This window comes from Pan troglodytes, chromosome 15, assembly GCF_028858775.2.
Source record: "Pan troglodytes isolate AG18354 chromosome 15, NHGRI_mPanTro3-v2.0_pri, whole genome shotgun sequence".
NCBI lineage: Eukaryota > Metazoa > Chordata > Mammalia > Primates > Hominidae > Pan > Pan troglodytes.
Genome location: NC_072413.2, coordinates 39,635,089 through 39,649,781, shown reverse-complemented (window position 1 = coordinate 39,649,781; position 14,693 = coordinate 39,635,089). Strand labels below are relative to the sequence as shown.

At 37.9% G+C, this 14,693-nt stretch overlaps 1 long non-coding RNA gene and 1 other non-coding gene across 2 annotated transcripts; one reads left to right on the top strand and one right to left on the bottom strand.

Moving 5' to 3' along the window:
• Nucleotides 1-7: 7 nt before the first annotated feature.
• Nucleotides 8-7,534, top strand: LOC104002020 (uncharacterized). Its single transcript, XR_001709124.4, has 3 exons — nucleotides 8-2,064; nucleotides 2,896-2,994; nucleotides 6,362-7,534. It is a non-coding gene; the product is annotated as an uncharacterized LOC104002020 (long non-coding RNA).
• Nucleotides 7,535-12,182: 4,648 nt separating this feature from the next.
• LOC112205481 (small nucleolar RNA SNORA31) lies at nucleotides 12,183-12,312 on the bottom strand. Its single transcript, XR_002939433.1, has one exon. It is a non-coding gene; the product is annotated as a small nucleolar RNA SNORA31 (small nucleolar RNA).
• Between the last annotated feature and the right edge of the window lie 2,381 nt (nucleotides 12,313-14,693).

Sequence of the window (14,693 nt, the reverse complement as noted above, 5' to 3'; positions counted from 1 at the left end):
CCAGACCCCGAGAGTCCGTGAGACCCCGGCCGGGGCCGCTCCGCTGCTGTCAGCCCTCGGGCCTCCCAGCCAGACTGGTTCTGAACCGATTTATCAGGGGGGTGCGGAGAGGGCCGGCGAAGCGCCAGGAAATCCCCAGGCTGAGGAGGCGCGGGGGCGTTGCAGGAAGGGGGAAGGGAAAAGGCAGAAAACCTGGAGAATGAAAGCGAACTTCCAGGGGCGTCCCCAGCCTCCTGCAAAAGGGCAATTTGCTGATCGCCCACTTCCTCGCAGTTACGGGATAGAGAGAATCATCACTGAGTCAAGCTTCGGCTGCTTAGGGCGGTGGGAAAAGTCATTAGCTATAATAACCCGCCGGAAATTTTGAGGAGAGCTACTGACTTGGGGGTTTCAGTCATCTGAGGCTGGCTTCCGCTGTCCCCTTAGTTGTGGGTGGTGATTTGCTTACTAATCAGATGGGAGCGGATTCTGAAAAGAACATTTATATTTGGGAATCAACTCAGCTCAGCATCAGACATTACGAATACTGCAGTTGGTCACATTTTACTATGTGAAGGGCAGAAAGGGAGCCCAACAGTCATCGTAAGCCAGACCTAGTCTCTAAGGTCACCGACACAGACGCACGGTCTAAAGCAGGAAAGAGGTGCGACTGGAAAGGAGGTTAGACAGGGCCCTGCGGGAATGGATCTGCCCGGAGCCCTCGCCTGGTTTTGCTTGAGACTCCGACAAGACTCCCAGTGCTTCTCTCCCCGACCCTATCCCCACTCCCTCCATCCTGGAAAAGCCAGTAAGCAAAGTTAACTCTTTCTTCTAAGAAACCCTGAGTGAAATCTTGCTCTTCCTTTGTGCTAGAGTCCTGAAACCCTTTCGCTTCTCACTGTGGGTTCACCAGCACGTGGTCTTCGGACACTGAGCGCACCTTCGCTCTCAGCTGTGATCCTAGCTAGCCCAGACACCAGTCTGTACCCAAAGGAAGAGTAGGAAGTTGCAAAGGGAAGCTGGCTAACAAGGGCTTCTTCTGCCCTACTTGGCAAAGGCCCATACGGGTGGCCTCCGTGGATACGGAGCTCCTTCATTTTGTTCCAAAAAGAGCTCTGCCAGGCTTTACCATTGCCCTGGAGGTGCACAGGCGCCCGTATACTCGAGCACAACCATGGGCTCACCCCAAGCGCGCACACCTGCACCCACGCGTAAGGAAGAACCACACAGCTATCTCTGTCGGGGAAGAACACGAGGAGTGAAGTGTTTTAGGTGGAAACTGCTCACATCTCCTTTCTTTCCTCTGCTCCCCCTCTCTGCCCCTGGTACTCCGGATCCAATCCTTGGCTTAGGAATCCACTCAAGCCACGTCTGGCTGCTTTGTTCCAGAGGAGCGCAGCTCCGAGACTGCACTTCAGCGGTGCAGCCTCCCTCCAGGTCGGCGAGCGGCGCCAGATCCGGGACTTCAGGGTCTCCGCGGGAGCTTAGGAGGCTCAGGATCTGAGTTGGAGAGCTGGAAGGCCAAACTCCGAGCCGCTGAGGGACTGCGCAGGAAGATCACAGAAATAAACCAAAGGGACACCTCGGACAGATGTACCAGAGGACACCACTGAAGTCCAGGAGAATCTCCACCAAAGCCATCAGCGTTTTCCTTGTAGCTTTCTGTCCCTCGAAGTGGAAAATTGAGGTTTCTGAGAAGTCCACGGAGAGAACCTGCAGCAAACTGAAGCCACAGACTCCGAAGGCATAGGGAGAAAAAATGCTTCCATCCCCCTTTCACTTTAAACTTGATCGCTTCTGGGACTTCACTGGAGGGCGGTGGAGTTGCACCAACCTGGAGTACAGGCAGATCCCAGCGAGCACTTCCAAGTACTTTAGGACGTGGGGGTGACTCCTTTTTCTTCAGGATTGTCCCACTTGCCACCCTTTCCAGCTGAGCTGATAGGAACCAATGAAAGTCTAGGCGATGAGGATTTTCCGTTACCTTAGGGATGAAAGTATAAAATGTTGAATGAGAAACCCGAAGACCTTGCATCGCTGGGCTGAATAACTTTTTGTTTTCTTTTTTATGGTGTCCAGACTGAGGTAGGGAGGGGACACACTGACCTAGCTGTAAGAAGTCAAGGGTTGGGACAAAACAAAGTTCAAATATATACTGGAATTTGTGTTGTCTGTGTGTTTCAGAAACTGTGTGTGTGTGTTTTCAGCTTGAGAAAGATGAAATCAACGTTTCCTTAATGCTGGGAGTAATAATGCTTAATGCTTAACTTTTCATTGTTCTTTCATGTTTCAAGCCCTACCAGGCCCAGGAAAACACTTCTTTCCGTTTCCTGTAGCCTTCCTGCGTATCATGCATTATATTTGAAAGTGCTTTCCTCTACTTTCCTCATTTTATCTCAATAATCTCTGCTAAAACCAGATAACTTTCACTCTCCCGGTTCAGCATTTGCTCCTTCCCCTCCTACACGAGCTGATTAGAATTTGCAAAGAGGGAGAAAGAAGAAAGGTTCTATTTTGTTTCATGATTCTTGCTAGAAAACGGCAAGACCTCGGGAGAGAGACCAGCATATTATTTCCCAATGATGTCAGAGCTAGCAAAGTTTTTTTTTTTCTTTAAATTTTATTCCCTAGCAGGTCAAAAACTAGGATGTTTGCAAGAACAATTTCTAGTTTGCTCATAAAACTATTGTTATTAGCCACTCTAAGGTTGGCATACTTTTAAAAGTTCAAACAAGTTCCTTCTAGAATAGGGTTCTTTTAAACATTAACATTTAAAAAGAAGTATTTTTTCATAAATAATTTAGATTTAACTCTTTACCTCTATAGTATATCTGCCTTACTTTCTTAATGTGTCCCCTGATTTACTGCCTATGTCAAATCACTTTTAAAATAATGTCAATTTTCTTGTTCTCCCAGGTCATTTTTCTGAGGACCAATGGTGATAAGTGTTGGTTTGCCTATCTTCCCAGAATAATCCAAGATTTGGGGAAAGAAAGAGTATTTTGCTAATTTCAGGTAATTAATGGAGATATGAATGTTTTTCAGTTAAAGTGATGAATATCAAAAGATTAACTGAGTTTCTGTTTATATTGTTATTTAATATTTGAGTTTCTCTTTAAGGTAGTAAAAAAGTTATGATCTAGTTTTTTTTAATGGCGTTAATTAGTTTGCACATCTTATGCATTTTATTTACATGGATTAAAGTATGTGGTAAGTTATCACTTTAATTCATTAATTTGTTTTATATGTAACTGAAGAAGCTTACTGTAAATTGGAAATATCTTACCTTCAAATTTCCTGGGTGAGAAATCACTATTAAGTTATTTCTACTTTGATTATTTTTACTAATATAATGTAATATAAGTTATCTGACAGTTCAAGACTGGAAATTGGTATGAAGAAACAAGGAAATACAAGTTTCTGAAATGAAGGGATATCATTAAAAACAAATCTGAGTTAAACAGAATAAATGAAATCCAAACATTGAAATTTTTTTTAATCTACATAGTTTTGAAATATAAAACGAAATGTGCTTATATTAGGAGCATGTTTCCAATGTTGCAACTGACCTTGAACTCCTAGAATACATTGTATTTTAGCAACTAGATCTCACCAAAATATATATTTCAACTGACTTCAAAACAGAGTTGAAGACCCCAGCATATTTCTGGCATACATAGGTAAACAGATTTCTCATTGGAACAAAAAGAACCAAATGTATTTAGTATTTAATCTTCTTTTGAGTTACAGAAATATTTTTTCTTATTTTATTGTTTCTTGATTTTTTAAACTTGATTTATATAAAACACATTTCCTTTCCTTTCTTTCTGTATCTCTGTTGTAGATTTTAACCTTTATAGATCATAATAGTGAACTAAAAGATCAAGGTCTACTTGATGAAAACTGGAACTAGCCCTGGGAACCCAATAAATTACTGGACAGAAGTAGACATTTATTTTACTAAGAAAAATGGTTTTTGAACCTAATTTTTTGAAACACAAATACAATGTGTTTCAGAGATTATATCCTCAGCAGAGACTTTTTGAGAGAGCTCAGAGGAAAGGAATTACTTCGGAGATAAGCATTGCTGTAGAGAAAGGACATTTCTTAATACTGAAAGTTAGAAGTAAATTTTATCTTTCATCTCCATTCATATTTTTTTTTCTTGCTTATTTGCTGATACCTTGATGTTAACTCCTCATATTTGTCTGGTGCTCCTATTTAGTTATCCAAGGGCCCCAAAATGCATCATGCTCTCGAGGGCTATCTGACCCAAAGAAGAATTCTAAGCTATTACAATTCCTACTTCTCATCAAAACTCCATTGAGTCATAGTAGATAAATCTAATTGAGCTTTTAATAAAAAATAAATTATATCAGACTAATTTAAGCTAAAGTATGAATGACTAGCAGCCTACATCAGGAATATGAAGCCAACTTAATTTATAAACAGTAGACTTTCTGGCAAATTGTGTTAATACATATGGGAAGCAGGGGCACCTCAATCATTCTTAGCCTTGAATACCAAATTGAATAAGCATGGTACTATATTTTATATTTTCCTTTTTTGTATCTTTGATAATGCTATTGAACAATTATTCACACCTAGCTTTAGCCTTTGAAAGAAATATTTTTTTAATTTATGTGTGTGTATAGATAGCATTTCAAAAAGATTTCCACTAGATAGTGAAACTGTTCTCTAAAATGAATCTAGTCGTAAAGCAATTATCTTAAAAATAAAACATCAGAGTAATTGTTGTTATGACTTGATTTAGGATTTCAGGTAGGCGCACCAAATCATATTAGATGGAAGTAATAAGCTGTTTGAATGTCTATGGAATTCATTTCTTCAACATACTTATGTTAAAAGCCTGATTAAGAACTATTGTCGTGCCGGACCCCTATTAACTCCAATAGGGATGATATCTGACATCGTGTCTGAGAGGCAGAAGGAGAGACCCTGAGCCAATGAATCAGACACAGCGTTTATTGAGGAATTATATATAGTTCAGGCCAGGTGGGCTGGACAGGAAAACTGCTACTGTTTATAAAAAAGCATACAGGATATGTAGCATTTTCATTTAGGAATCTCTAGCTAGCAACCTCCGTTTTACCCGAAACAAACGTCCTCAGTCCCCTTTATGGCCTGAGTTCCAAGGTGTGGGTGAGGGGTTCAGAAGTCCTCCATCCTTAAGGAGTGAATCTCCAGGTTGGCCACTCCTGAATTTCTTAGGTCAGAACTCCAAACAAACCTTCTTCTTACACCATAGGGACCTTCTCAGGGTATGCTTGAGTTATTGCTATCAAGTGCATCTGCCATACAATTACATAACAAAGATTTGGCTTCTTAGCTTTAGTTTTACAGGTTTTATTTTTTTAACTTCTATTTTTTCTTTTATTATTTATTTATTTATTAATTATTTTTTGAGATGGAGCTTTCACTCTGTCACCCAGGCTGGAGTGCAGTGGCACGATCTCAGCTCACTGCAACCTCCACCTCCCAGGGTCAAGCAATTCTCCTGCCTCAGCCTCCCGAGTAGCTGGGATTACAGGCGTCTACGACCAGGCCCAGCTAACTTTTTGTATTTTTAGTAGAGACTGGGTTTCACCATGTTGGCCAGGCTGGTCTCGAATTCCTGAACTCAGGTGATCCACCCGCCTTGCTCTCCCAAAGTGCTGGGATTACAGGTGTGTGCCACCGTGCCCAGCTTTTAACTTTTATTTTACGTTCAGGAGTATATGTGCAGGTTTGTTACACAGGTAAACTTGTGTCATGGGGGTTCATTGTACAGATTATTTCATAACCCAAGCATTAAGCCCAGTATCCATTAGTTATTTTTCCTGATCCTCTCCCTCCTCCCACCTTCCACCCTCCCAAAGGCTCCAGTGTATGTTGTTCCCCTCTGTGTCCATGTGTTCTTATCATTTAACTCCCACTTATAAGTGAGAACATGTGGTATTTGGTTTCCTGTTCCTGTATTGCTTTGCTATGGATAATGGCTTCCAGCGCCAAATTAGAAAACTGAATCTGTCTTCAAGGTTGAGGCAGATTCAGCTTCTTAATTATTCATCTTGAAACTCTGTCCTTGAATTTCAGGCAGGTGGCCACAAGTCGGCAGTAATGAGACACTCTCACGTCGTTGTAACCACATGGTTGGACTTTCTTACAAGCCCCCATAGATTTAGAAGGAAGAATTAATTTTAATTTATTTTATTAAAGATCCTTTTTATTAAAATAAATGATGTGTGATAAGTTTTATTTACATGAAATCAGATAATTTCTTTTGGAACAGTCATTTTTTTAAAAATTTCTAAAACATGATTAGGTAATTTGCCTTTTAATCTCTTCACTGGTTCTTTTTCTTTTCCCCTTTAAATCACAGCCGTTTAGAGAGAAGACTGAGTTACTGTTCTTTTTTAACTCATCTTTTGCTTCCATAGTATTCCTGGTCCTGTAACTGAATGCAATCTTTTGGCTAGCTTCGTGTTAAAGTTCTTTTGGATTTGTATCTCAGCTCTTAGTGGCTGTGACTTCTGTAATGAAAGGGAATCCTTTCTGTGACTGGTTAGCATCAAACTTCTTTCTCCACACAGTGTTCTTTATTTCTCTGCTTGCAGTTTTGTTCATTCCATGTAAATTCTTTGAATGCCTTTGTCAGGCCTCTGAGCCCAAGCCAAGCCATCGCATCCCCTGTGACTTGCACGGATACGCCCAGATGGCCTGAAGTAACTGAAGAATCACAAAAAAGTGAATATGCCCTGCCCCGCCTTAACTGATGACAATCCACCACAAAAGAAGTGTAAATGGCCGGTCCTTGCCTTAACTGATGATATTCCACCACAAAAGACTTGAAAATGGCCGGTCCTTGCCTTAAGTGATGACATTCCCTTGTGAAAGTCCTTTTCCTGGCTCATCCTGGCTCAAAAAGCACCCCCACTGAGCACCTTGCGACCCCCCCCACTCCTGCCTGCCAGAGAACGAACCCCCTTTGACTGTAATTTTCCTTTACCTACCCAAATCTTATAAAACAGCCCCACCCCTATCTCCCTTCGCTGACTCTCTTTGCGGACTCAGCCCGCCTGCGCCCAGGTGATTAAAAGCTTTTATTGCTCACACAAAGCCTGTTTGGTGGTCTCTTCACAGGGACGTGCATGAAAGCCTTGTTATAGCCAGTGCCCTGCACCAGGCACTGGAGAAAGAAGACTAACCATAATTTTCATGGCCTCTGTCCCTCATAATAGAGCTTACCATCTAGTAGAGGTTAATAGACCAACAAATTAGTTGTTACATTATGATCTTGTTTTTATTTCACCAACTACAATTTGTTATCAAGCCCAAGTGTGTTCTTTTGTGAGACCTCTGGAACCACCTCCTATTAACTCCAATAATAGCTTCTCTGTTGCACTTAGTTTCTGGTTTATTTTTCCCACATTCATTCTAACTGCCTTGGGAGGTAGTTTGTGAAACATCTGTATGAAGTCTTTTACTGCAGTACCAGATACAGCCCAGGGTATTACTAAACAAAGTTCTGGAATAAAACAAACCTGAGTTTGAATCATGGTTCTGAGATTCACTGTGTTACTTGTGTAAATCATTTAACTCACCCGAATCCTCAAGTTATAATGCATATCAAATAGAAATGAGAATATTTATATTTAGGGTTGACAGGCTTTAATGACTGCCTGTATATAAACTACCCAGTAGAAGTAGGTACTCCATATAACATTTCTATTCCCTGTCAGTCTATCTCAAATCATGTAATGAATGATTAATTTCACATTAAAGTACAGTACAGATAACCCAGTTTCTCAAACTACTTTTTAATCAAGAAAATCTGCTCATAAAAGCTTCCTGAGATAAAATCCTTGAGAAGATGCCTAAAATATTCTACTAATGTTTTTATTTTCCCTCATATTAAATATATATAATATATATTATTATATATAATACATATACCAAATTATATATTAATTCAAACATGAAATTTAAGCAAAATTTTCATATCCAACTTATTCTCCTCAGACGCGATTTGTTCTCAAAATGCTTTTTAGAAGTTTTGTACCTTAAATTAGCTCCCCTTTAAAAGGGCTAGTTTTAGAATAAAGTAATCGAAGAAGTTTCCGTGGATTTTATACAACTGGTCTTTGGCTTTCAGACTAGTTTCTCTCTCTCTCTCTCTCTCTCTCTCTCTCTCTCTCTCTCTCTCTCTCTCTCTATCTGTATACATCAAGCCCAAGTTTGTTCTTTTTTGAGACCTCTGGAACCACCTCCTATTTACATACACACACATAGAATCTTATTGAGGTACTTACACATTATTGAGGTATTTAAAACTCATTAGAGGGAAAAATGTTACACTAATTGTTAAAAATATTAAGAAATATGTTGAAAATAAAAGTAGGGTAATATGAAAATAAATATAGAAACATTAAATATAGATTTTAAATTATTTACCATCCATTTGTTAAAATAATCATGAACATTTATATTTGTAGAAAATGTGATCAGTTTAATAGTTTTTAAACTGCATTATATGGTTTTGCAGTATTTTTCCACTTTAAATGTCTATTGTCAACATTAAACTATTAATTTAATTATTAACTTAAGCTATAACTATTATATATTTAATTTCTGCTTGGATATGCAAAAACATAAATTATTGTTTTATTTTGTGTTTAGTTTGGCGTGTTTTAACATTTTGTAATATTGTAACTGAAATGCAATGGAGGGGTACCGTGAACAGGTACGGCCGAGAGGCGAGACAAAGAGGACAAAAATCTCCTTTATTGAGCCACTCCCGCAGGGAGTGGGCCAGGGAAGTCGCGCTGTGCCAAAGGTGCAGCGCGCTTATATGGATGAGTGACTTGCCTTAGTGACGTGCTTTAGTGGGCATGCGCGTTCACTGGGGCGGCAGCAACAAGAAAGGTGAACCCGGAAATGCTGAGTCAGGGTATCCGAGGTGGCTGTCGGGATGGCGGGAATAAATGGCAGGAACAGGCGAAAATGCCAAGTCAGGGTAGCCAAGATGGCCGCTGGGATGGCGGGAACCGGCGAATCCGGGAATGGTGAGTCAGGGTAGCCAAGATGGTTGCCGGTCGCCATCTTGGAGTCTTTACCGGAGTCCAATCAGTTACATTAGAACATTTTAAAACCAAAAAACATATTGTTGAAAAATTAACATGACACCGATTATGGGAACTTATTATATATTTTATAATAGTTTTATTATCAACAGAATTTAGGAAATAAAAGAAATTGCATGAGAAATCGTTGTGAAAAATTATATGGCATTGTATTTTCTATATTGTTTTCAAACTTGTCCAACATTGATTACCGTTACCTTTTATAATTTTACAAATTTGAGGATTTGCTACATTTTCTGGTTGAATATTTTCAGTACTTTTTAAAATATTAAATAATGTAGCCAAAAGTGTAAAAATATTAGCATTACATTTATTCATGCATAGGATTAGGTACCTCCTGATATAGACTTCATTCACTAAGATATATTATCAGTCTCCAGTTTTCTTTCACATTAAAAAGTTCAACGTATCTAGAACGGAACAAAATGGAGAAAGCAAAGAATAAAGGTAAACTCTAAGTTAATAGTTATTCAGTAATACATAAACAATTCTCTCTATGTTATCTAGAAATGCTTTTTTTAAAACTAAACACTCTATTTTCAAAAACATTGTCTTACATTCCACAGAGAAGTTTATTTTATACTTTTAATAAGACGAGGGTAAATGAATGATTTATTAAAAAGACAAGTAGTAATGTGAAAAACTTGCACATACCCCCAGGCACATATGATGGATCTTTATAATACGCTAAGGTTTTATTTTTCAATTTGGTAAATGGTGAGATGCAGTTTTAAATCTTAACTTTTTCTAAAATGTGAAAATGCTCATAATGTAAAAAATAAAAAATTTACTAATTTTGAAATAGACCCTTATGTGAGGCAGTGAACTAGAATAAGGCAGTTTCTTTTTCTACTGACCTCATCTTGGAAACTTTGATTGGATTCAGTAGTACTACTGAATATATTAAAAATTTAGGAAATTGCCAGTGAGCTATGAGATGGATTCCTCGACCTCAACTCATTTCTGCTTATTGTGTTGTCTTCATAATATGCAACTAGGTTCTCTTTCTTGCTTTTGTTATTTAAAAACTTCTGATTTATCCTTGGTAAGAGGATTCTTACTCGACATGTTATTAAAAGTGTGTATAAATGTGATTGCTACACTGCCCCGAGCTTCTAGTCTCTAAGTATGGGGTAGCCTTGCAGGAACAGTCACGGAGCAGTGGCACCGCTGGTGCTGTAACACTGCCTCCTCAATAAAGCTGTTTTCTTCTCCCTCTGGCTTGCCCTTGAATTCTTTCCTGGGCAAAGCCAAGAACCCTGGCTGGCTTAGCCCCACTTCAGGGCTTGCCTGCTCTCCATCAGAATGACTCTTCTTAGAATTGCAGAATTAGAAGAGCACCTCTTTGAATAGTTAGGAAAGAAGCTTCTGGAAAATGTTGCACAGAACACTACAGTGTAAGTTGAAACTTACAGTGAAACTTTAAATGTCAAAGAAGAAAATATGTGTAGAGTGGCCATGCCTACACTAGTTTATGTAAATGTGAAAACATTCTGCTTGTAAAAATATGCAAGGTGATTTTATAATTATAGAGCAAATGTTTAGTTCAAGTGGCAACTACTCTTTGAAAGCTAATATTGCTTTCCCTGAAAATATTTTTGTGTTTTTTGAAATGTATAAAGTCTTGGACACTTTCTTGATTGTAAACTCTCTCCCACTGGGGCTCATTTGCTTTTTTTTTTTTTTTTTTTTTTTGAGACGGAGCCTTGCTGTGTTGCCCAGGCTGGAGTGCAGTGGTGCGATCTCAGCTCACTGCAAGCTCCGCCTCCCGGGTTCACGCCATTTTCCTGCCTCAGCCTCCCGAGTAGCTGGGACTACAGGCACCGGCCACCACGCCTGGTTAACTTTTTGTATTCTTAGTAGAGACGAGGTTTCACCGTGTTAGCCAGGATGGTCTCAATCTCCTGACCTCGTGATCTGCCCTCCTTGGTCTCCCAAAGTGCTGGGATTACAGGCGTGAGTCACCGCGCCCAGTCTTTTATTTTTATTTTTATTTTTTTTTGCCTTAGTGCAATGCATCTACGCCATGGTATACACTAAGAAGTGAAAGCTCAGATTGAAAGTCAACATTGATGAGTGCAGCCCATTAAAAAAAAAAAAAACAGATTTGAACAAAGTTGTTAAACTTTGGAAAAGAAAATGAGTGAATATCATCCGCAAGGTACTGAAGTGTGTCTGTAGTTTCAGCTATAACCCAGTCTGCAAATTCAGAGTCTCACATTCTATGTAGATCACATTTGTATAAGGTGGTAAGGTTTTTTAAATGTAGTCAGTACAAAGAATCCTTAAATTTATGTTTTGTCTTTTCAAATTTATTATTTATTATTTCATCTCTTAAGTGTTGCAATGCATAAGATAGTGTGCCAGGCTTTTTTTTTTAACCATTGGTTTTGTGATAATCAAACACCTGCCTAAATCTCTCCTCTTTGATTTTAATATTAACTAGAGCCATATGTTTATATACATAAAATTTACATGGAACATATTGTTCAATAGGGGTAGATCATATTTATTTTAAAATATGTTTTTGTTTTATTTGTCCTAAGCTAATAACTGTAAAATAAGTGAAACAAAATACCTGACTTTAAGAAACTGCAATCCAAGACAATCAGAAGTCTTTTAAATTTAGCAATCATGATAAAAAGGCAACTGATTATTCCCTGTTCTGATTCTGGTAGTGGTTCTTTTTCAGGCTTCATAAACATGAGCTAATGATGAAACAATCTTGATACACAATCTATTAAGCTTAACTCCAACTGAATAAGTACTTTATCAAATCTGACATTTAATTATACTATATCTCTGATTTAGTCAAAATTATAATGACATAATTCACATTTACTATTAATTTAACATATAGCCCCTGTGATTTATATTTATGTTACTATAATCAAAATGTTTTGTTGGTATTTACACCCTAAGAAGATGAAAAGTACTTTATAAATATATTTTTAATTCAAATTTTAGATTACTTTATTGGAATAAAACAAAATATTTGCTGTTTACAAGATTATTTCTGTGTCATGAACATCATCTCCCTCCCAGCCATGTTTCTGGAATTACTGTCCTACCTGATTTAATCTTAGCTGTCACAATCAGACAGACAGAAAGTGTGGGACACTTTTCTTGCATCTGTAGTGGAAACTTTAACAGCATCCAGTAACTGCTGCAGGTCTGTCAGATAAATAAATACATGATTAATTGCATTTTTTATTTATGCTTATACAAAAAGTAATATATGCCTTTAAACATTAATATGAATGCATGCAGGTCAGTAATAATTACAAATTACTCCATTTATTCATATTTGGAAATGCTTGAATTTCCCCAGAATAAAAATTTAAAGTTAAAAAGGAATTTTTAGATCAGGTATTTCAACTGCTATTTTTAAGCTTAGTAAAACAAAAACAGAACAAAACAAAACTGATGCCCAAAGACTGTAAGCTTGGAGAGAAGTAGAGAAACAAATGAATCACAACTAGACTATCCTGACTCCTCTTGGCTCTCCAAAGCATATTAATGAGATTCCTTGTTGTGATGAACAGAGATTCACCCACATTTAGAGAAAAGAAGTTTGTTTTAAAAATACTTATGGAATTTGAGTAGGAAAAGATAAATTACAGTTCTAAGTAAACATAGTAATATGTGTCACAATTTGAAGTGCTGTGAAGAGAATTATTAATCTAAACAGGACAGAATTTATGAGTTTCTTCACAATTAAATCAGGTGCAGTAAGAATTATAATAATTTTTCAATTGTATTCTTTCTTGAAGAGGAAGTGAATTGGATTATGGATTAAAACATAGGCCAGTGGATATTCATTAGGATCCTGAAACCTAGCTGTACCTTGCATTAAACCTATAATTTTCTGAGTATAGGCAGATCATAATAAGCAAATCAATGCTAGATAAATAATGAAGTGTTCTTTTCCATCAACAATGACCTCATATTCTGGAATGAAAAAAAGAAAGACATAAGTAAATGAAATACAGTAGAATAAATGGGTATGTGTGTGTCAGTGTGAGTGTGTGAGTGTGTTTGTGTATTACAAAAAAAGGAAGTAATAAACTGGCAGATCAGGGAAGGTTTGCAAAAGTGGACACTTCAGTTGGATCTCAAAATATAAGTAGGGATGACCCACACAGTGAGGTAGAAAAGGGTATTTTAGGCAGCAAGAATGACATGAACCAAATAGAAAGGTACAAGGCGGTAGGCACACAGGATAATGTGAGGTTAGGCTCTGTTGTGTTTTTGTTTGTTTGTTTTTTGTTTTTTAACTTTGATTTTAAGTTCTGGGATGCATGTGCAGCTGTGTTACATAGGTAAACTTATGTCATGGGGGTTTGTTTTACAGACTATTTCATCACCCAGGCATTAAGCCTACTACCCTTTAGTTATTTTTCCTGAACTTCTCCCTCCTCCTACCCTCCTCTCTCTGATGGGCCCAGGTGTGTGTAGTTCCCCTTTATGTGTCCATGTGTTCTCATCATTTAGCTCCCACTTATAAATGAGAACATGTGGTATTTGGTTTTCTGTTCTTGCATTAGTTTACTAAGGATAATGGCCTCCAGCTCCATCCATGTCCCAGCAAAAGACATGATCTCATTTTTTTATGGCTATGTACCATTCCATACTATATATGTACCACATTTTCTTCATCCAATCTACTGTTGGTGGACATTTAGGTTGATTCCATGCCTTTGTTATTGTGAATAGTGCTGCAATAAACATACACATGCATGTGTCTTCATAACAGAATGATTTATATTCCTTTGGGTATATACCCAATAATGGGATTGCTGGATCAAATGATATTTCTGTCTTTAGGTCTTTGAGGAATTGCTGCACTGTCTTCCACAATGTACTAATTTACACTCCCACCAGTAGTGTGTAAGCATTCTTTTTCTTCCACAACATCAACAGCATCTTTTTCTTTTTTCTTTTTGGACTCTTTAATAATAACCATTCTGACTGATGTGAGATGGTATCATTGTGGTTTTGATTTGTATTTCTCCAATGATGAATAATATTGGGCTTTTTAATCATATGATTGTGGGCCACATGTATATCTTCTCTTGAAAAGTATCTGTTCATGTCCTTTGCCCATGTTCTGATGAGATTCCTTATTTTTTTCTTGTAAATTTGTTTAAGTTTGTTAAAGATGCTGAATATTAGACCTTTGTCAGATGCATAGTTTGCAAAAATTTTCTCCCATTCTGTAGGTTGTCTGTTTACTCTGTTGATAGTTTCTTTGTACTGTGCAGAAGCTCTGTAATTTAATAAGATCCCATTCGTCAATTTTTACTTCTATTGCAATTGCTGTTGGCATCTTCATCATAAAGTCTTTGCACATGCCTATGTCCTGAATAGTATTGCTTAGCTTGTCTTCCAGGGTTTTTATAGTTTTGGGTTTTACGGTTAAGTATTTAATCCCTCTTGAGTTAATTTTTGCATACAGTGTAAGGAAGGAGTTCAGTTTCAGTCTTCTGCATATGGCTAGCCAGTTATCCCAGCACTGTTTATCTAATAGGGAATCCTTTCCTCATTGCTTGTTTTTGTCAGGTTTGTTGA